Here is a 22,464-nt window from a genome sequence, read left to right as displayed (position 1 = left end):
TGCTGGATCAAAGGGTATGCACAGTTTGGTAACTTTTTGAGCATAGTTCCAAACTGCTCTCCAGAATGGCTGGATGTGTTCACAATTCCACCAACAATGTATCAGTGTCCCTGTTTTCCCACATTCCCTCCAACATTCCCCATTATCTTTCCCTGTCATTCTAGCCAATCTGACAGGTGTGTAGTGGTATCTCAGAGTTGTCTTAATTTGCATTTCTCTGATTAATAATGATTTGGAGCATATTTTCATATGTCTATAAATAGTTTCAATTTCTTCATCTGAGAATTGTCTGTTCATATCCTTTGACCATTTATCAATTGGAGAATGTTTTGATTTCTTAAAGATTAGAGTCAATTCTCTATATATTTTGGAAATGAGGCCTTTATCAGAACCTTTGATTGTAAAAATGTTTTCCCAGTTTATTGTTTCCCTTCTAATCTTGTTTGCATTTGTTTTGTTTGTACAAAAACTTTTCAATTTGATATAATCAAAATTTTCTATGTTGTGGTCAATAGTGATCTCTAGTTCTTGTTTGGTCACAAATTCTTCCCTTTTCCACAGGTCTGTGAGGTAAACTATCCTATGCTCTTCCAATTTATTTATCATCTCATTCTTTATGCCTAGGTCATGAACCCATTTTGACCTTATCTTGGTGTACGGTGTTAAGTGTGGGTTAATGCCTAGTTTCTGCCATACTGATTTCCAATTTTCCCAGCAATTTTTGTCAAATAGTGCATTCTTATCCCAGAAACTGGGGATTTTGTGTTTGTCAAACATTATATTCTTAAAGTTATTGGCTGTTGTGTCCTTTGAACCTAACCTATTCCATTGATCAATTAGTCTATTTCTTAGCCAATATCAGATGGTTTTAGTAACTGCTGCTTTATAATATTATTTTAGATCTGGTACAGCTAGGCCACTTTCATTTGATTTTTTTCATTAATTCCCTTGAAATTCTTGACCTTTTGTTTTTCCATATGAACTGTGTTTCCATATGTTATTTTTTCTAGTTCATCAAAGTAGTTTTTTGGGAGTCTGAGTGGCATAGCGCTAAATAAATAGATTAATTTAGGTAGTATTGTCATCTTTATTATGTTTGTTCGCCCAATCCAAGAGCATTTAATATTTTTCCAGTTGGTTAGATCAGACTTAATTTGTGTGGAAAGTGTTTTGTAGTTTTGTTCATAAAGTTTCTGATTTTCCCTTGGCAGATAGATTCCTAAATATTTTATACAATCAGTAGTTACTTTAAATGGAATTTCTTTTTGCATCTCTAACTGTTGGGTTTTGTTAGTGATATATAAGAATGCTGATGACTTATGTGGGTTTATTTTATACCCTGTAACTTTGCTGAAGGTGTGGATTGTTTCTAATAACTTTTTAGTAGAGTCTCTGGAATTCTCTAAGTATACTGTCATATCATCAGCAAGGAGTGATAATTTGGTTTCCTCATTGCCTATTCTTATTCCTTTCTTTCTCAACTCTCATTGCCAAAGCTATCATTTCTAATACAATATTAAATAGTAACGGTGATAGTGGGCAACCTTGTTTCACTCCTGATCTTATTGGGAATGATTGTAGTTTGTCCCCATTACATATGAAACTTACTGTTGGTTTTAAATAGATGCTACTGATTATTTTAAGGAAAAGTCCATTTATTCCTATACTCTCAAGAGTTTTTAATAGGAATGGATGTTGGATTTTATCAAATGCTTTTTCTGCATCTATTGAGATGATCATATGGTTTTTGTTAATGTGATTATTAATATGGCCAATTATACTAATAGTTTTCCTAATATTGAACCAGCCCTACATGCCTGGTATAAATCCTACTTGATTGTGGTGTATTATCCTGGGCATGATTTTCTGTAGTCTTGTTGATAATATCTTATTTAAGATTTTAGCATCAATATTCATTAGGGAGATTGGTCTATAATTTTATTTCTCTGTTTTCAACCTACCTGGTTTCGGTATCAGTACCATGCCTATGTCATAAAAGGAATTTGGTAGGACTCCTTCATTCCCTATTTTTTCAAATAGTTTATAAAGCATTGGGCTAATTGTTTTTTGAATGTTTGGTAGAATTCACATGTAAATCCATCTGGTCCCGGGGATTTTTTTTTTTAGGGAGTTGATCAATACCTGGTTCTATTTCTTTTTCTGAAATGGGACTATTTAAGCAATTTACTTCCTCCTCTGATAATCTGGGAAGCCTATATTTTTGGAGGTAGTCATCCATTTCGCTTAGGTTATCAAATTTATTGGGATAAAGTTGGGCAAAATAACCCCATATTATTTCTTTAATTTCCTCTTGGTTAGTGGCGAGTTCTCCCTTTTCATTTTTAAGACTACTAATTTGATTTTCCTCTCTCCTTTTTCTAATCAGATTTATCAAAGACTTATCAATTTTATTGGTTTTTTCATAAAACCAACTCTTAGTTTTATTTATTAGCTCAATAGGTTTTTTTTTTTTTTTTACTTTCCATATTATTAATTTCTCCTTTTAATTTTAGAATTTCAAGTTTAGTAATTGATTCGGGGTTTTTAATTTGGTCTTTTTCTAACTTTTTAAGTTGCAGGCCCAATTCATTGATCTTCTCTTTTTCTATTTTATTCAAGTAAGCCTCTAAGGATATAAAATTTCTCCTTATTACTGCTTTGGCTGCCTCCCATAAATTTTGATATGATGTCTCACCGTTGTCATTATCTTGAGTGAAATTATTAATTGTGTCTATAATTTGCTATTTCACCCAATCATTCTTTAAGATGAGTTTATTTAGTTTTCAATTACTTTTTAGTCTATTTACACCTAACTTTTTGTTGAATGTAGTTTTTATTGCATTGTGATCTGAAAAGAAAGCATTTACTATTTCTGCCTTTCTGCATTTAATTTTGAGGTCTTTATGTCCTAATATATGGTCAATTTTTGTGTAGGTTCCATGAACTGCTGAGAAGAAAGTATATTCCTTTCTGTCACCATTCAGTTTTCTCCAGAGATCTATCATACTTAATTTTTCTAATATTCTATTTACCTCTTTAATTTCTTTCTTATTTGTTTTGTGATTTGATTTATCTAAATTTGAGAGTGCAAGGTTGAGATCTCCCACTATTATTGTTTTGCTGTCTATTTCTTCTCGCAACTCTCTTAACTTCTCTTTAAGGAAGTTAGATGCTATACCACTTGGTGCATATATGTTTAATACTGATATTGCTTCATTGTCTATAGTACTGTTAAGCAAGATATAGTTTCCTTCCTTATCTCTTTTAAATAGATCAATCTTTGCTTTTGATTGATCTGAGATAAGGATGGCTACCCCTGCTTTTTTTACTTCACCTGAAGCATAATAGATTCTGCTCCAGCCTTTTACCTTTACTCTGTATGTATCTCCCTGTTTTAAATGTGTTTCCTGTAAACAACAGATTGTAGGGTTCTGACTTTTGATCTAGTCTGCCATCTGCCTTCTCTTTATGGGAGAGTTTCTCCCATTCACATTTCTCTAAATCCCTGTTATATATAAGCCCCCTAATAATAATAATAATTGTATCTATATAGCACTTAATATGTGCAGTGTAATGAGCAGACATTTAATAATTATTTTGGAACTCTGAGAGAGAGCGGCATTATGATCCTCATTTTACAGATGAGGAAACTGAGGCAAATAAGTTAAGTGACTTGCCTAGGGCTACATGGCTAATAAATATCTGAGGCTGGATTTGACTGCAAGTCCTCTGTTTCAAGGGACTAGCTCATTATAGATAGATGGTTAATAGGTGGACATACACATTTATTTCTACAATACTATATATACATCTATACATACATATTCATAAATATACATGTCATTTTAATTCCTTATAAGTTTAAATATTATGTGTATGTATGTGCATATACACATATATAATTTACTTATTTATTTTATTTTTTTCTTACATTTTATATATGTGTTAGCTTCTTCTATATAATACCAGTTCTTTGAAGACAGAACATTTTTTAATATATGTTTTTCTGGCACAGTATAAATCCTGCCAAATGTTTGTGGATTGTATTATGACTGCTCCTCTATCTTTGGTTGACATTTCTGATTCCCAGCCTTTAGTGTGAATATTAAGATCCTCTTTTTTTTTTTTGGTAATCTCTTTCTCATAGGACTCATTTATTCATATCTTCTCCTTTCAATTATTCTCCTCTTTAAAGACATACTCTCTTTCTGATTCCCAGCCTTTAGTGTGGATATTAAGATCCTCTTTTTTTGGTAATCTCTTTCTCATAGGACTCATTTATTCATATCTTCTGCTTTCAATTATTCCCCTCTTTAAAGATATACTCTCTTAAGATCTTTGAGATCTCATTTTGGATCTTTAAGTGCTTAACTAATACTTTCACTTGGGCTCATGCAAACACATAAAATTAAATAAATCTAAAACCAAACTCATCATCTTAAGTCTCCCAAACTGACTGCCTTTCCCAGAATGGTTGGATCAACCCCACCAACAATATATTAGTGTCCCAGTTCTCCAACAGTTCAACATTTATCACTTTCTTTTCTTTTCTTTTCTCATATTAGTAAATCCGATAGATGTGAAGTAGTATCTCAAAGTTGCTTTGCCACCATTGAAAAGAGGTACTATAAATATTTATGCACAGGTAAGTAAATTTCCCTTTCTAAAATGATCTTTTGGAGATAAAGGCCTAATAGAGATATTGCTGGGTCAAAGGATATGCACGAGTTGTTTGTCCCTTGCTGGATGACTACTCCATCCTTTTCAAATATTCAAAGGGAATATTTCTGGAATAATATTTGCCCAGTAAAAGTACCATTATTTTTGTTGTTCCAGAATAAAAACTGCTTTTCCTTTTGAGTAGGAGTAATTTCACTAGAGAAGTAGAGGCTTAACAAGCTGATTAATCTCGGTGACTTAGCTGCCTCTCTTCATTATGCTCTCATTTTCCTTTTGAGGGGGAGAAATAAGAAGAGGAGTAATTTCATTAGAGAACTGCCAACAACCCAGTAAGACAAGTGTTATTATTATCCCAATTTTATATAGAAAGAGATTGAGTTAGACAGAATTTAACTGACATGCCCACAACTAGTATATAAGAAGCTAGGTTTGAACTGAGAGTTTTCTAATTCATAACCCTGCACTATCCACTAATTTTTTATACTTAATTTTTTTTTATTTTAATCACATAATGCATGATATTATTTTGTGTAGTATGCCCACGAATTCTTACTTAAATTTTCATATGTTCTTATTTCAACAAATTAATTCTAATTTAGAATACATTGTGATTTGTATGTTATGCTTCTTGGAATCACCTATAGAGCATACAATTTTCTGGCCTACAAATAGTAGGCCAGTGCATGTTCACTAAATTGTATCCATGATATAGCATCTTCCTATTCTAGTATTAGTCTACTTGAAAGTGGTTTTGATGGTGAGGGAGGGGGGAGGGGGAGGAGAACTCTGAGAAACTTTCCTCTAGGAGAGATCTGCCTCAGGTAATCAAAATAAAGTGGCTTCGTTGTGTTATCTTGGTAGTGACTAGCTGCACTTTCTATTAAGTTGAAAATTAGTCTAGGACCACTCCTACTTAGCTCACTGGACATCTGGACCTGATATAACTTAAATAGTCTCATTCAACTGGAAATCTAAGACTGGGGGCAAAGACAACATTGAAGGAATCTCATTCAATTGATCTCTTATAAAAAAGGCAATTTTAAGCTCATTTCTTTACAGATGTCCAAAGCAGGATTATGCCTTGTCAAGGAATCTCTCCTTGACACAGCTGTCTGCAAGGACTCCTGTGGGCTGTGAGGAGACCCTCTTCTCAGTGAAAACCTTTTGTTATTTCTCTGCCAGGACCTTGTCACTCAAAAGTCTGTCTTCCTAGCAAAGCTGGCTTCTGCAATACCAACAATAAACTTCCTTTTTGCCAATCAAACTTTTCATGTTCATGAATTTATTCAAACCTGTGTCGACCAGAAGGGGATTCTCACACCTCAACTCTCTGTACTGCCACTAACCACATCAGTTTCACTACAAGTACATCATCTAGGGAAAGGTAAATTTTGATTGCTGAAACCTTGTGAGATAACTTGGGGTTTAAAGGTTAGATTTCTTTAAGAATTATGCCTTTACAAGGACCCACACTTGACACCATATACCAAGATAAGATCAAAATGGGTCCATGATCTAGGCATAAAGAACGAGATTATAAATAAATTAGAGGAACATAGGATAGTTTATCTCTCAGACTTGTGGAGGAGAAAGAAATTTGTGACCAAAGATGAACTAGAGACCATTACTGATCACAAAATAGAAAATTTTGATTATATCAAATTAAAAAGCCTTTGTACAAACAGAACGAATGCAAACAAGATTAGTAGGGAAGCAACAAACTGGGAAAACATCTTTGCAATTAAAGGTTCTGATAAAGGCCTCATTTCCAAAATATATAGAGAACTGACTCAAATTTATAAAAAATCAAGCCATTCTCCAATTGATAAATGGTCAAAGGATATGAGACAATTTTCAGATGATGAAATTGAAACTATTACCACTCACATGAAAGAGTGTTCCAAATCACTATTGATCAGAGAAATGCAAATTAAGACAACTCTGAGATATCACTACACACCTGTCAGATTGGCTAAGATGACATGAAAAAAAATGATGAATGTTGGAGGGGATGCGGGAAAACAGGGACACTGATGCATTGTTGGTGGAGTTGTGAATGAATCCAACCATTCTGGAGAGCAATCTGGAATTATGCCCAAAAAATTATCAAATTGTGCATACCCTTTGATCCAGCAGTGTTTCTATTGGGCTTATATCCCAAAGAAATACTAAAGAAGGGAAAGGGACCTGTATGTGCCAAAATGTTTGTAGCAGCCCTATTTGTAGTGGCTAGAAACTGGAAAACAAATGGATGCCCATCAATTGGAGAATGGCTGGGTAAATTGTGGTATATGAATGTTATGGAATATTATTGTTCTGTAAGAAATGACCAGCAGGATGAATACAGAGAGGCTTGGAGAGACTTACATGAACTGATGCTAAGTGAAATGAGCAGAACCAGGAGATCATTATACACTTCGACAACGATATTGTATGAGGATGTATTCTGATGGAAGTGGATTTCTATGACAAAGAGACCTAACTGAGTTTCAATGGATAAATGATGGACAGAAACAGCTACACCCAAAGAAGGAACACTGGGAAAAGAATGTGAACTATTTGCATTTTTGATTTTCTTCCCGAGTTATTTTTACCTTTTGAATCCAATTCTCCCTGTGCAACAGGAGAACTGTTTGGTTCTGCAAATATGTATTATATCTAGGATATACTGCAACATATTTAACATATATAGGACTGCTTCCCATCTTGGGGGGGGGTGGTGAAGGGAGGGAGGGGAAAAAAACGAAACATAAGCGAGTGCAAGGGATAATGTTGTAAAAAATTACCCTGGCATGGATTCTGTCAATACAAAGTTATTATTAAATAAAATAAAATTAAAAAAAAAAAGAATTATGCCTTTAGACACTAATACATTGTTGATGGAATTGTAAATACAACCAGCCATTCTGGACAGCAATTTGGAACTATGCTCAAAAAGTTATCAAACTATGCATACCCTTTGATCCAGCAGTGTTTCTACTGGGCTTATACCCCAAAGAGATACTAAAGAAGGGAAAGGGACCTGTATGTGCCAAAATGTTTGTGGCAGCCCTGTTTGTAGTGGCTAGAAACGAGAAAATGAAGGGATGCCCATCAATTGGAGAATGCTTGGGTAAATTGTGGTATATGAATGTTATGGAAAATTATTGTTCTGTAAGAAGTGACCAGCAGGATGAATACAGAGAGGCTTGGAGAGACTTACATGAACTGATGCTAAGTGAAATGAGCAGAACCAGGAGATCATTATATACCTCAACAACGGTACTGTTTGAGGATGTATTCTGGAAGTGGATTTCTTTGACAAAGAGATCTAACTCAGTTTCAATTGATTAAGGATTGACAGAAGCAGCTATACCCAAAGAAAGAACACTGGAAAATGAATGTAAACTGTTTGCATTATTGTTTTGCTTCCCGGGTTATTTTTTACCTTCTGAATCCAATTCTTCTTGTGCAACAAGAGAACTGTTCGGTTCTGCATATATTGTATCTAGGATATACGGTGACATATTCAACATGTATAGGACTGCTTGCCATCTGGGGGAAGGGGTGAAGGGAGGGAGGGGAAAATTCAGAACAGAAGTGAGTGCAAGGGATAATGCTGTAAAAAAAAAAAATTGCCCAGGCATGGGTTCTGTCAATAAAAAGTTATTTAAAAAAAGAATTATGCCTTTAGAGGAAAAGGGACCCACATGTGCAAAAATGTTTGTGGCAGCCCTTTTTGTAGTGGCAAGAAAGTGTAGATTGAGTGGATGCCCATCAATTGGAGAATGGTTATGGGTATATTAATGCTATGGAATATTACTTTTCTGTAAGAAATGACCAGCAGGATGATTTCAAAGAAATGTGACGAGACTAATATGAACTGATGCCAAGTGAAATGAGCAGAACCCGGATGTAAACTGTTTCCCTTTTAATCTTTGAGGGCCTTGATGTAAACTGTACCCCCTTTTTGGGGGAAGGATTGGAAAGGAATCTTTGGGGGAAGGATACTCCTGACTCTCAAACCTTCCAGGCCTCTGAGAGGGGCCACACCCGTTCATGAGAGAAACTCCCAGATAAGTAATTTCATTCAATTGGAAATCTTGCTCTGAGGCATAGCCAAGGCCTTCTATTAAGTTGAAGATTAGTCCTTGGAACTGCTACCAGCTGGGAGGGAAAATCTGATATAACCAGAGACTTGTCAGTCTATGGCTGCTAATTTCTGATTAGGAAGGCCACCTGAAAAGTTGGTTCTTCTCAGTGTAAACCAATTTTAGCAAAATTATCCTAATAGGATTTTGCCAGTTAAGAAAGCTGTCTTCTTAGTGTAAATAAACCCATTCTTTGCCACAAACCGTGTGCCTGTATTTACTGGGGTTTGCTTTTACAAAATCTGCCACCAGCCAAGAGGGATCCCATTGCTGTCAGAGGATCTCTCAACCCTCAATTCTTACACCTCAACAATTATACACGGCAACAACAAGACTATATGATGATCAATTCTAATGGTCATGGCTCTCTTCAACAGTGAGATGATTCAGATCAATTCCAATTCTTCAATGATGAAGAACTCCATCTGCACCCAGAGAGAGGCCCATGGGAACTGAGTATGAATCACAACATACCATTCTCACTCTTTCTGTAGTTGTTTGCTTGCATTTTGTTTTTTGTCACTTTTTTTTTTCTTCTTGATCTGATTTTTCTTGTGCAGCAAGATAACTGTATAAATATGTATACATATTGGATTTAACATATATTTTTAACATATTTTGTTGTGCCACAGTTCTCTTTTAATGTCCTGACCCAGTTTCTCTAATTGTCCTATTTAGTTACTCTGCCTCAGGTTATAACCATTCCTTCTTAATGTTTGATAGGATAAAGGTCTTATATCTTAGACCTTAGGCTATACTTATTCCCTCTTAAAATTTAATGGGATAAAGGTCTTTATCCATTTTAGACATTATTAGCATATCAGGAGCCTCTCCAGTACCTCCCTCCATTATGCCATCCTAGGTGCCTGCCTACATTATGTCATCCTCATTCTAAGTTCCTCCCCCCCAATTATGTCATCCCCATCTAGGTATCTCCCCCATTATGTCATCAGCCTTGTAACCCTATAAAAGAATCTTGTATCTGATATGCGGGACTGGATTCTTTGAAACAATAATCTCATTCAGGCCAGGGACCCAACCATGGATCTTTTTGGTCCCATTAAATCTCTCCATTTAATAAAATATTAAATTGTTCTCTAATCTCTATCTTGCTCAGTTTCTCTGGCATTACAATTTAACATGAATTGGACTATCTATTATCTAGGGGAGAGAGTGGGGGGAAGGAAGAGTTAATTTGGAACAGAAGGCTTTGCAAGATCATTGTTGAAAAATTACTTCTGGGGAGAGTGGAGCCAAGATGGTGGAGAAGGCACACACAACTTTCTAAGCTTCTCTCTCACTCTTATGACAAATTATTAAATCCAGCCTCAAAAATAAGCACTTGACTGGTAAAATTCACGAAGATTAGAAGTACAACAACTTACCAGCCAAAGATAATCTGGAAGTTCATCAGAAAAGGTTTGTTCTGAGGGGCAGGAAAAGACCAGCGAAGGCAGGGATAGAACTAGAGGCAAGCATATTGAGCATACCTGGTGGGGATGGCCTCTGTGGTAAGGAAATCTACAAAGATGATTCTCCCATAGGCTGACTGCTCTGCTCTACTTGCAAAACAGCAGATCAGCAGAGAAATTAAAACCAAAGGTAGAGGATACTCTAAAAATTGCCAGAACCTAACAAGATCTGGCTATACCCACCCAAAACTGGAAGTGTGTGACCCAGCACAGACCACAGCATAGCTGTGCAGCTGCATTCTGCAATATGGGCCAGTGCAGCCACAAATCTGTATGGCAGGGGGGCATAGCCCAGGGCAGCCTCTAATCTGCATAGTGCAGGGCTCAGCCTGGGGCATTGTAACTTGTGCAGTGCTACTGTGCTTCCCTGGGCAGAGCCACTTCTGGTCAGTGCGGGGCTATTCACTGGTCAGTTGCTAATAACCACAGCCTCATAGCAGTTTTTGGCTTAGGGTAGTGGCACTTTCACTGCTCAGCCTCTAGTCCCAGGGTACTCACTAATTCATAGAGCTGGGTTCTTCACTGGGCACTTCCGCAGGTTGGCCATGATACTCAGGCTTACTCACTTCTGGTGGGGAACTTTTTCCCAGAGCACTCACACACCTTGCTTTTTGCAGTCTGATGAGCATCTATTCAGTTTCCAGTTTCTGGCCACTACAAAGAGGGCTGCCACAAACATTCATGCACATACAGATCCTTTTCCCTTCTTTATGATCTCTTTGGGATATAAGCCCAGTACTAACACTGCTGGATCAATGTTTGATAACTTTCTGAGCATAGTTCCAAATTGCTCTTCAGAATTGTTGGATATATTCACAATTCCACCAACAATGTATTAGTGTCCCTGTTTTCCCACATCCCCCCCCCAATATTCCATATTATCTTTCCCTGTCATTCTAGCCAGTCTGACAGGTGTATAGTGGTATCTCAGAATTGTCTTAATTTGCATTTCTCTGATTAATAATGGCTTTTCATATGGCTAGAAATAGTTGCAATTTCTTCATCTGAAAATTGTCTGTTCATATCCTTTGACCATTTTATCAATTGGAGAATGGCTTGATTTCTTATAAATTAGAGTCAGTTCTCTATATATTTTGCCCATAAATTGGAGAATGGCTGAATAAATTGTGGAATGTGAATATTATGGAATATTATTGTTCAGTAAGAAATGATCAACAGGATGATTTCAGAAAGACCTGGAGAGACTTACACAAACTGATGCTGAGTGAAACGAGCAGGGTCAGGAGATCATTATATACTTCAACAACAATACTATATGATGACCAATTCTGATGGACCTGGCCATCCTCAGCAATGAGATGAACAAAATCAGTTCCAATGGAGCAGTAATGAACTGAACCGGCTATGCCCAACGAAAGAACTCTAGGAGATGACTAAGAACCATTACATTGAATTTCCAAACCCTATATTTTTGCCCACCTGCATTTTTGATTTTCTTCAAAGGCTAATTGTACAATATTTCAGAGTCCAATTCTTTTTGTACAGCAAAACAATGGTTTGGTCATGTATACTTATTGTGTATCTAATTTATACTTTAATATATTTAACATCTATTGATCATCCTGCCAACTGGGGGCACGAGTGGAGGGAAGGAGGGGAAAAATTGGAACAAGAGGTTTGGCAATTGTCTATGCTGTAAAATTACCCATTTTATATAAGCCATAAATAAAAGGCTATTGAAATAAAAAATAAATAAAGTATGGGGAAGAAAGAAAAAAAAATAAAAATAAAAATAAAAATTACATTCAATAGGAATCCAGGGTGAAATAAACCAAAAAGCAAATGGAAACTAAATAATCTCATCCTAAAGAATGAATGAGTGAAATAGAAAATCATAGACACAATTAGTAATTTCACCCAAGAGAATGACAATAATGACACAATATGCGAAAATGTGTGGGATGCAACCAAAGTGTAAATAAAGGGAAATTTTATAACTTTAGAGGCTTACTTGCATAAAATAGAGAAAGAGAAAATCAATGAATTAGACTTACAACTAAAAAAGCTAGAAAAAAGAACAAATTAATCCCCCAATCAAACACTAAACTTGAAATTCTAAAAATAAAAAGAGAGATTAATAAAATTGAAAGTAACAAAAAAATCTATTTAATTAATCAATAAAACTAAGAGTGGGCTCTATGAAAAAAAAGAACAAAATAGATAAACCCTTGGTAAATTGTAATAGAAAAAGGAAAGAGGAAAATCAATTTGGTAGTCTTAAAAATGAAAAGGGAGATCTTGCCATCAATGAAGAGGAAGTTAGAGCAATAATTAGGTGTTATTTTGCCCAACTTTATGCCAATAAACTTGATAACTTAAATGAAATGGATGAATATCTTCAAAAACATAGTTTTTCCAGATTAACAGAGGAAGAAGAAAGTTGGTTAAATAGTTCCATTTTAGAAAAGGAAATAGGACAAGCTATTAATCAATTCCCTAAGAAAAAAATCTTCAGGACAAAATGAATTTATATGCGAATTCTACCAAACATTTAAAGAACAATTAATTTCAATGCTACATAAACTATTTTTAAAAATAGGGATTGAAGGAGTCCTACCAAATTCCTTTTATGATACAGACATGGTATTGATACCTAAACCAGGTAGGATGAACACAGAGAAAGAAAATTATAGACAAATCTCCTTAAAGAACATTGATGCAAAAATCTTAAATAAAATATTAGCAAAAAGATTACAGTAAGTCATCCCCAGGCTAATACACCATGACCAAGTAGGATTTATATCAGGAATGCAGGGATAATTCAATATTAGGAAAACTATTAACATAATTGATTATATCAATAACCAAATTAACAAAAACCATGTGATCATCTCAATAGATCCAGAAAAAGAATTTGATAAAATCCAAAACCAATTCCTATTGAAAACACTTGAGAGTATAAGAATAAATGAGCTTTTTCTCGAAATAGTAGCATCTATTTAAATCCATCAGTAAGAGTCATATGTAATGGGGATAAACTGGAACCATTCCCAATAAAAGCAGGAGTAAAACAAGGTTGTCCACTATCACCATTACTATTCATTATTGTATTAAAAATGCTAGCTTCAACAATAAGAGGTGAAAAGAGATTAAAGTAATTAGAGTAGGTAATGAGGAAACCAAATTATCACTCATTTAATTTGATGTTATACTTGGAGAACCTCAGAGATTCTCCTAAAAAGCTATTAGAAATAATCTACAACTTTAGCAAAGTTGCAGCCACACAAAATAAATCCACGGAAATCCTCAGCATTTTTGTACACTAACAAAATCCAACAGCCAGAGATATAAAGATAAATTCCATTTAAAATAACTGTCAGTAATATAATATTTTGGGGGTATCTATCTGCCAAGAGAAAGTCAGGAACTATGTGAGCAAAACTAGAAAACATATTCCAAAGAAATAAAGTCAGATCTAAACAACTGGAAAAATATTACATGCTCTTGGATAGGTTGAGGGAATATAATAAAGATTACAACACTACCTAAACTAATTTATTTATTTAGGGCTGTACCAATCAGATTCCTAAGAAATTATTTTAATGACCTAGAAAAAACAACAACAAAATTCATCTAGAAGAACAAAGGTCAAGAATTCCAAGGGTACTAATGAAAAATAAAATCAAATGAAGATGGCCTAGCTGTACCTGATCTAAAACTATATTATAAAGCATTGGTCACCAGAACAATTTCGTATTGGCTAAGAAATAGACTAGTTGATCAGTGAAATAGGTTATGTTCACAGGACAAAATAATCAATAACCATAGCAATCTAGAGTTTGACAAACCCAAAGACACCAGCTTTTGTGATAAGAATTCACTATTTGGCAAAAACTACTGCCAAAATTGGAACTTAGCATAGTAGAAATTAGGCATTGACCCACATTTAACACCTTACACCAAGATAAGATCAAATTGGTTTACTGACTTAGGCATAAAGAATAATTATAAATAAATTAGAAGAACATATGATAGTTTACCTCTCAGACCTATGGAGAAGTGAGGAATTTACAACCAAAGAAGAACTAGAGATCATCATTGATCGCAAAATAGAAAATTTTGATTATATCAAGTTAAAAAGCTTTTGTACAAACAAAACTAATACAGAAAAGATTAGAGGGAAGCAATAAAATGGGAAAATATTTTTTATAATCCAATGTTCTGATAAAGGCCTTCTCTCCAAAATATATAGAGAATTGACTCTAATTTGTAAGAAAAAAGCCATTCTCCAATTGATAAATGGTCAGAGGATATGAACAGACAATTTTGGATGATGCAATTGAAACTATTTCTCATCATATGAAAAAGTGTTCCAATCATTATTTATCAGAGAAATGCAAATTAAGACAACTCTGAGATGCCACTAAAACACTTGTTCAATTGGCTAAGATGACAGGAAAAGATAATGATGAATGTTGGAGGGGTGTGGGAAAACTGGGACACTGATACATTATTGTTGGAATTGTGAATGCATCCAACCATTCTCAAGAGCAACTTGGAACTATACTCAAAAAGTTATCAAACTGTGCATATCTTTTGATCCAGCAGTGTTACTACTGGTTTTATAGCCCAAAGAGATATTAAAAAAAGGGAAAGGAACCTGCAAAATGTTTGTGGCAGCCCTTTTTGTAGTGGCTAGAAACTGGAAAATGAATGGATGCCCATCAATTAGAGAATGGCTGAATAAATTGTGGTATATGAATGTTATGGAATATTATTATTCTGTAAGAAATGACCAGCAGGATAAATACAGAGAACATTGGAGAGACTGACATAAACTGATATTAAATGAAATGAGCAGAACCAGGAGATCATTATACACTTCAAAAACAATAATATATGAGGATCAATTCTGATGGAAGTGGCTAACTTCAACCATGAGAGGATCCAAATCAGTTCTAATTGATCAGTGGTGAACAGAACTAGCTACAACTAGTGAAATAACACTGGGAAATGAATGTGGACCACAACATGATATTTATACTCTTTTTGTTATTGTTTGTTTGCATTTTTGTTTTTCTTCTCAGGTTATTTTTACCTTCTTTCTAAATTTGATTTTTGTTGTGCAACAAGATGGATGTATTAAATATGTATACATATATTGTATTCAACATATACTTTAACATATTTAACATGTATGGGACTGTCTGCCATCTAGTGGAGGTGGTAGAGGGGAGAGGGAAAAAATTGGAGCCAAGGTTTTTGCAGGGGTCAGTGTTGAAAATTTGCCTATGCATATGTTTTGTTAGTTAAAAGATATAATAAAAAAGTTGTGATCCTCTTCTGCTATAAACACAACATTATGATACTTCAGTTGTCTTAATCACTTTAAAATATTGTCTCTGTTTCCACTGTCTCTCTTCCTCTCTTCTGTGATCCCATCTTCTTTTTTTGGTACCCCTTTCTCTTTAGGGTTTTGGTCATTAGTTCCTCTCTCTTGCTGAAGTTAGGAGAATCTGAGTTCAAATCTGATCTCAGACACTTAACATTTCTTATCTGTGTGACCCTGGGCAAGCCACTTAACCCCAATTGCCTCAGTTAAAAAATATTGCAAACTATAAATAGCTCTTGTGGTAAATAGGTGAACAGAGCTTCCAAGTAGATATGAGTATCATTTGTATGTGTGTGTGTGTGTGTGTGTGTGTGTGTGTGTGTGTGTGTGAAAAAACTGCTGAAGTTCCCTTAAAACATAGCATTGCTTTTCTGTTGAGTTCCTAGTAGTCCTTAAGCTGCCATTTTTCAGTTTTAAGTATTATTTGTTCTCTGCTGAATTGTAGAGACTGCCTTCAGTTACTGCCATTCCAGAGACCATAATGATACTAATAGGAAGGTCCAAATCTTCTTAGCATTTAAAGTTTACAAGCATTTCTTCCAGTCAGTGAGAAGAGGGGACAGAAGCTCTCCATCTTACTTTCCCAAAGCAAATCCCTTTCATGAATGTGGCAGAAACCTTGCCCACTACTTGATTGGCACAATATTCAGATCACCAATTCTGACACATAATTTTCATTTTGTCTAAGTCCTATAAGTAGTGATGATCCTCTCAACCAATATTAGTACACTTCTTGGGTATCATTTCATTTAATCCAAAGGCAAGATACATTTTGATACCTCCAAAATAATTAAGAACTTTCATACCTAATATGATGCCACTGATTAATTGATTCCATAGGTCTATTTTTGTCTGTTAAAAGTATGAAGGCTAGAACATTTTGTTAGTTAATTTAAATATGTTAGGAGTTATTGACTGATTCAATTGTACCACTCCACCCCAATTCTTACACTCTCATTAAATGATTGTGTATTACATATTTTCATGATTGTAAAAGTTTGTTATTTGTAATGATTTCAGAAATGATATTTTACAAATACCATTGAAGTCTAATGAGGGAATTAGTCTAAGGAGAAATTGAATAGTTTTTTTTACAATACTCAGCATTTTTTGTTTTACACACACACACACACACACACACACACAATACACACATATACATACACATGCATACACACACACACACACACACATATATATATATGTAATTTCACTTGTATGTGTATTCATTATGTATTGTGAATTTTTTAGTGACTTAAGGCAGTGAAATTTCAATATAATAAATTAAGACTTGGCTGAATACTGTTATAAAATTGAAAACCATTTGAAATGCAGCAGCAAAATTATGTATAAATGAAGATAACAAGCCAATTATTGTTTACCTTTACAGATATTAATAGTGTGCTTAAGGAGTTACAGTATTCATTTCCATTTTAGGAGGGGATGATGTTTACTAATCACATCTTATTGCTTCTCCCAGCAGGATCTCTCATTCCATTTGGGCATAATGACTAAATTAGTATCAGTTTTTAAGAATGCATTATCATTATTCACTATAGTGCTACACTGAGGCTTCAAGGGAAACATAAAAAACAAAATATATATTTCAAAGACATTCATTTTCCTCTAAATGCTTAAAATAATCTTCTCTCTGTGGTGTTCCAAGATTTGAGTTATGCTCTGATTCCATGTCTCTATAGAAGTACATCATGCCTAAAGATTGTGTTCTGATTAGCCTGGAAGGTTTCTAATACCCACTATTGATTTTCTGCTACTGTAGCTGCTATTGGACTTTATGTCTGGTTATGAGGCTACTACTATCTTTAGCATGAGAGAATGATGAACTGTTATGTGAGAGGCTCTGAGGAAATACTTATTTTCCCTTCAATAAGAACAATCATCAATATCATTTGAACAGAGCAAAATACTGGTTGCCTAGCAAATTTATGGAATGGTTTGGGTTTTGTCCTCTTGTATCTGCTTAATGACTAAAATGTCAAAGAAATATGTATCCTATGAAAAATTGACAATCATATAGATTGTTATGTTCTTTTTGATCTTCAATGGAGAAAGAAGAGATCTCATCCTTTTAGATATATAGACTCTATATTTTATGATGTTTGGAAGATTATCCAAAATGTTTAATCATACTTTTGGTCATGGTCTTATTTTAATGAAAAGGATGTTGCATTTAATGTACACATCCTACATTCTGATATACATATTTATTTTGAATTTCTTTCTTAGCCCAGAAGGAAAGATGTTCCTATCTGAGGATCATCAATTGTTCATAAATGATGATCTTGGCACTCACAGATTATGTCTACATAGGGACTCTGTCCAAACTGAAAAACAATCACTAAAAGCATATTATGTTCTAAGAGCATCAAACATGGCCTATAAATTCTGGTCCTATGGTTCAATAATCTTGTTTATATATGTGTTCAGTTTAAGACAATAAATGTTCACAAGATGCATACTAGGTGTTAGAATCATCAATATGAACTACAAATGATTATGCTGGGGCTTTTTAATCATTTCTACATGGAAGTCTAGTTCAAATTCACAAGTAGTCACTAAATACCTACTCTGTGATACAAAGGCATTTTTTTAAAAGTATTTACTTTTTGAGTAAAATAATGTCTTTAGTTGTACATTGCAGATAAGATGTAAAAACATGGAAGTGAGTAATTAGGAAAGCTATAAGGATAAACAGATAGTATTATGCCTTCTAAGCATAGGAGGATAGGTAAGATAGGTAGATTAGAACCCCTATAAAGACTAAAATAAAGACTATCATTAGGTTTAGGTTGATTGGTAATAGAAGGTATTCATTGAGTAAAAAAATGATTTATAGAGTAGAAATTAATTATCTTAATTAAATTAAAAACTTAGACCTTTTTGTAGTCATTCATATGTTAAACTAGCTGTAAATAGTAAATAGGCAATAAGAAAGATCAAATATTGTGTTAGGAGTTGATTGTTCAAGGTAGAAGGTGGAGGAGTGCAATTTTTAGGTCAAGGAGAAGGGATGTAATAGTGACTAGAAAAAAACTTATGATAAAAGAGTAGTTGGGCAGACTCTAAAGGATCAAAGTCACATTCACAGGAGCCAGATTTTTCTAAATATAAGTAAAATTTTGTTAGTCAGAAAGCAATAAAAATCACAACTGTGTCTAAGAGGTAATTAATTAACATTTAAAATATAAAATCTCAAATGATCTAATTGTCCTGCTTTGTAAATGTGGGGTTATTCTAATACACAAAGCAACTTTCAAGTATTCTGAAAATAATAAACTATAGAAAAACTGAAGGTAGAAAATGAAGAAAAGATCTTTGATTTACTCTATGTGTGAGGTGTTAAGTATTCCATTTTACATTCAAATGAAGGCTTAACCTTTAATGTGATCTGAAAATAATTTGATGGAAACAATAACAATAGAACCAAATTTATATGATAGATCAGTCTAGGCAGGACAGCTTTCCAAAGTTTAACCTCTTCCTCAGTGTGGCCAACATAACCATACTGAAATATATCATAGTACAGTTTACTAACTATGTCCTAGTAACAAGAATTAAAATTTCCTTTCTAATTAAATGAGAAAAAATCAAACAAAATACATAAAATACAAGAATAACATTCATAATCGCATGTGAAGTCTAGTTTTAGTTAAATATCTTCCAAAAGATTTATGGATCAATGAGAATTCAAGAGTTCTTTCGGCAATGTCCTTTTAAAATGCCATGATTTCATAAATGTTTTGTGAATTGTGGTTATTATAGATTTAGGACTCTCTCAAGAGATATTTTTGAATTGTACTCAAAGACTGAAATTTAAATCCCTTTACCCCTTTATATTCTCTCATATCATTTCCTTTGCCTCTATACCCAACCCTGGATAACTTGGTCTGTTACAAGAATTAAAATATTTATTCAATAATTCGTTAAACACAAACTTAGAATCCCTTTTCCCACATCCTTTTACTTTCAATCATTGCCATATTTTTACCATTACATTTCTCCATTCCTACCTTTGAGCTATTTCTACATATAAAAAACAAAAACAAAAACAAAAAACAACCAAAAACTCATGAAAATGTAATGGTCTTGAGAATTCTATCAATGAATTAACAAGTATTTATTAAGTTCCCATTATGTCAAGCACTGTAATGTATTCTAGGAATATAGACACAAAAGAGAAAAGGGCATAGTTTTCAAAAGGAACATAAATTCTTTTATGTGGAGGTCTCTGGCCATAGAAAGGAATTTGGGCCTGGACAGTTACAAAGATTGTGAGTGGAGCCACAGGAATAGTAGAATGTTACACTCTACATACCCTATACTGTTAGCAATAGCACTAGCAATTTGAGAGTATTAAATTAGCAAGAGATTGAAAGGTCAAAGAGAAAGTACTTGTGTAAAGGCAGATGACTGCATATGCATTCTGGCTGGATGGTGTGGAAAAGCTAGATACAGAAAGCTGAGAAATAATTCCATACCCATATGAAAGTCTTTTGCTAACATTAACACAGTCATCATTTTTTCTGTCCCACAAAATCTTTTTTTTTTTTTTAATCTTTTGGTAAATTTCAATTCTTTCAACTAATTCCCATTATTCTTCACTATCTTTGTTGCCCTTATTTTCAGCAAACCAGCACCCTTATCACATTATATCATTGAGAAATGAACATGATATGATCTGAATAAGGAAGAGTATGACAGAAATTATAATTTTCTATTCTTTTCCTAATGAAGCCCGCCTGAGGTCATATTTGGTTCCTGAGGTGCCACATCATATTAAAGATACATATTGAGCACATAATCTGCCCCAAACCTAATATCATTAAAAAAAAAACTTTCTTTAAAAAAATTCAAATCCATATTCTCTCTCTGTCTACCATCCCTTCCTCATTCATTGAGAAGACAAGCAAAATGATACCCATTATACATGTGAAGTCTTTAAAAAACACATTTTCCTATTAACCATGCTGCTGGAAATAAATAAATGAATGAATAAATAAATAAATAAACAAATAAACAAACAAGAAAGTACAATGAAATAATAAATAAAATAAATAAATTTATTAAATAAGTGAAAGCAATGAAAAGTTTAAAAATATAATTTGATTTCACTTATAGTTGATTAGTTGTCTATTTGGAAATGGATAATATTTTCTTCATTATTCTTTTGAATTATCAATGATTATTATATTGATCAAAGTAGATGTCTTTTGCAATTGATTAAAATTTCAATATTGTTATTATATACAAAGTTTTTCTGATTCTATTTACTTTGAAAATTTCCATATAAAGCTTCCCAGATTTTCTGAAACTATCCCATTCATTATTTCTTAGAAGTATCACATGACAAACATACCACAATTTGCTTATATATTCTCTAATCTTTGGGAATCCCCTCAATTTTAAGTTCTTTGCCATCACTGAAAAAGCTGCTATAATTTTATATGTACATATAGGTCTTTCTAATTTTTCTTTGTGATATAAACCAAATAGTGGTATTGATGTATCAAAGGGTATGCTCAATTTTACAATCCCTTAAACATAGTTCCAAATTGTTCTCCACAATGGTTCTTCTGGTCCATAGTTCTACAATTAGTGGATTAGTGTATCTATATTTCTATATCTTGACCAGCATTTTTTCCCTTTTCTGAAATCTGGAATGACTTAGATAAGTCATGCAAAGTGAAATGAGCAAACTAGAAGAAAATGGCACATAGTAGTAGTAATGATCATCAATTGTGAATAATTCAATTATTCCCAGAAATAAAATCATCTAAGAAATTTTTGAATTTCTCTAATCTATAGAGAAAGAGAAGATATAGGATGAATTTAGACAAAGCATACTTTTTCTTTATTTTTCTTATTTTTTTTCTTTCTTAACATGATTAATGTAGAAATAAGTTCTACATGATTGCAGATGTATAATCTATCAAATTGTTGCTTTCTCAGTAAAAGGATCAGGGAAGGGAAGGAGGAGGAAAAAACTTGGACTCCAAATTTTTAAAATGTGAAAATTGTTTTTACCCTAACTGGGGAAAACAACAATAAACTGTTTTCCTTTTTGTGTCTTATTAGTCAGTCTGATAGGCATTCATGAACATTATTTTAATTTTAATTTCTTAACTCAATAGTGATTTAGAACTTTTAATTTGATTATTGATAGTTTTGTTTTTTATCTTCATGTTCATATTCTCTGACTATTTGTCTATTGAAGAATGGCTCTTCATTTTCCAAATTTGATTCACTTCCAAATATATTTGAGAAATGAGAATTTCAATAAAGAAACTTGCTTTAGATTATTTCCCATTCTCCTTCTAATTTTTTTGTATTGAATTTGTGCAAAACTTTTTCATGAAATTAAACTTATCTGTTTTACTTCCCATGATTCTCTCTCTTTTTTTGTTCATAAACATATCCTTTGATTATAGATCTAATAGGAGATTTTTACATGTTACCCTAATTTGCTTATGTTATCACCCCTTATTTCTAATTCATATATCATATATCATATTTTATTATATGGTCTAAAATAATGGCTTATGTCTACTTTCTGCCACTGTTTTCTAGTTTTCCCTGAAGTTTTTGTCCAATAATAAGTTCCTCTCTTTAAAGCTTAAAACTCTAGATTTAGCAAAACTTGAATTACTATCGTCATTTACTTTTGTATGTTGTGTACCTATTGGACTTTTTATCCCTTACCCAATACCAGATAATTTTGATGATTACTGTTTTTGTATATAATTTGAAACTTGATATTTCTAAGCTTCATTTCTTCACTTTTAAAATGTGAATTGATTTTTTTTTGATA

The sequence above is a fragment of the Antechinus flavipes genome, chromosome 6 (genome assembly GCF_016432865.1).
Source record: "Antechinus flavipes isolate AdamAnt ecotype Samford, QLD, Australia chromosome 6, AdamAnt_v2, whole genome shotgun sequence".
NCBI classification, from domain to species: domain Eukaryota; kingdom Metazoa; phylum Chordata; class Mammalia; order Dasyuromorphia; family Dasyuridae; genus Antechinus; species Antechinus flavipes.
Note: the sequence above shows the minus strand (reverse complement) of the source record.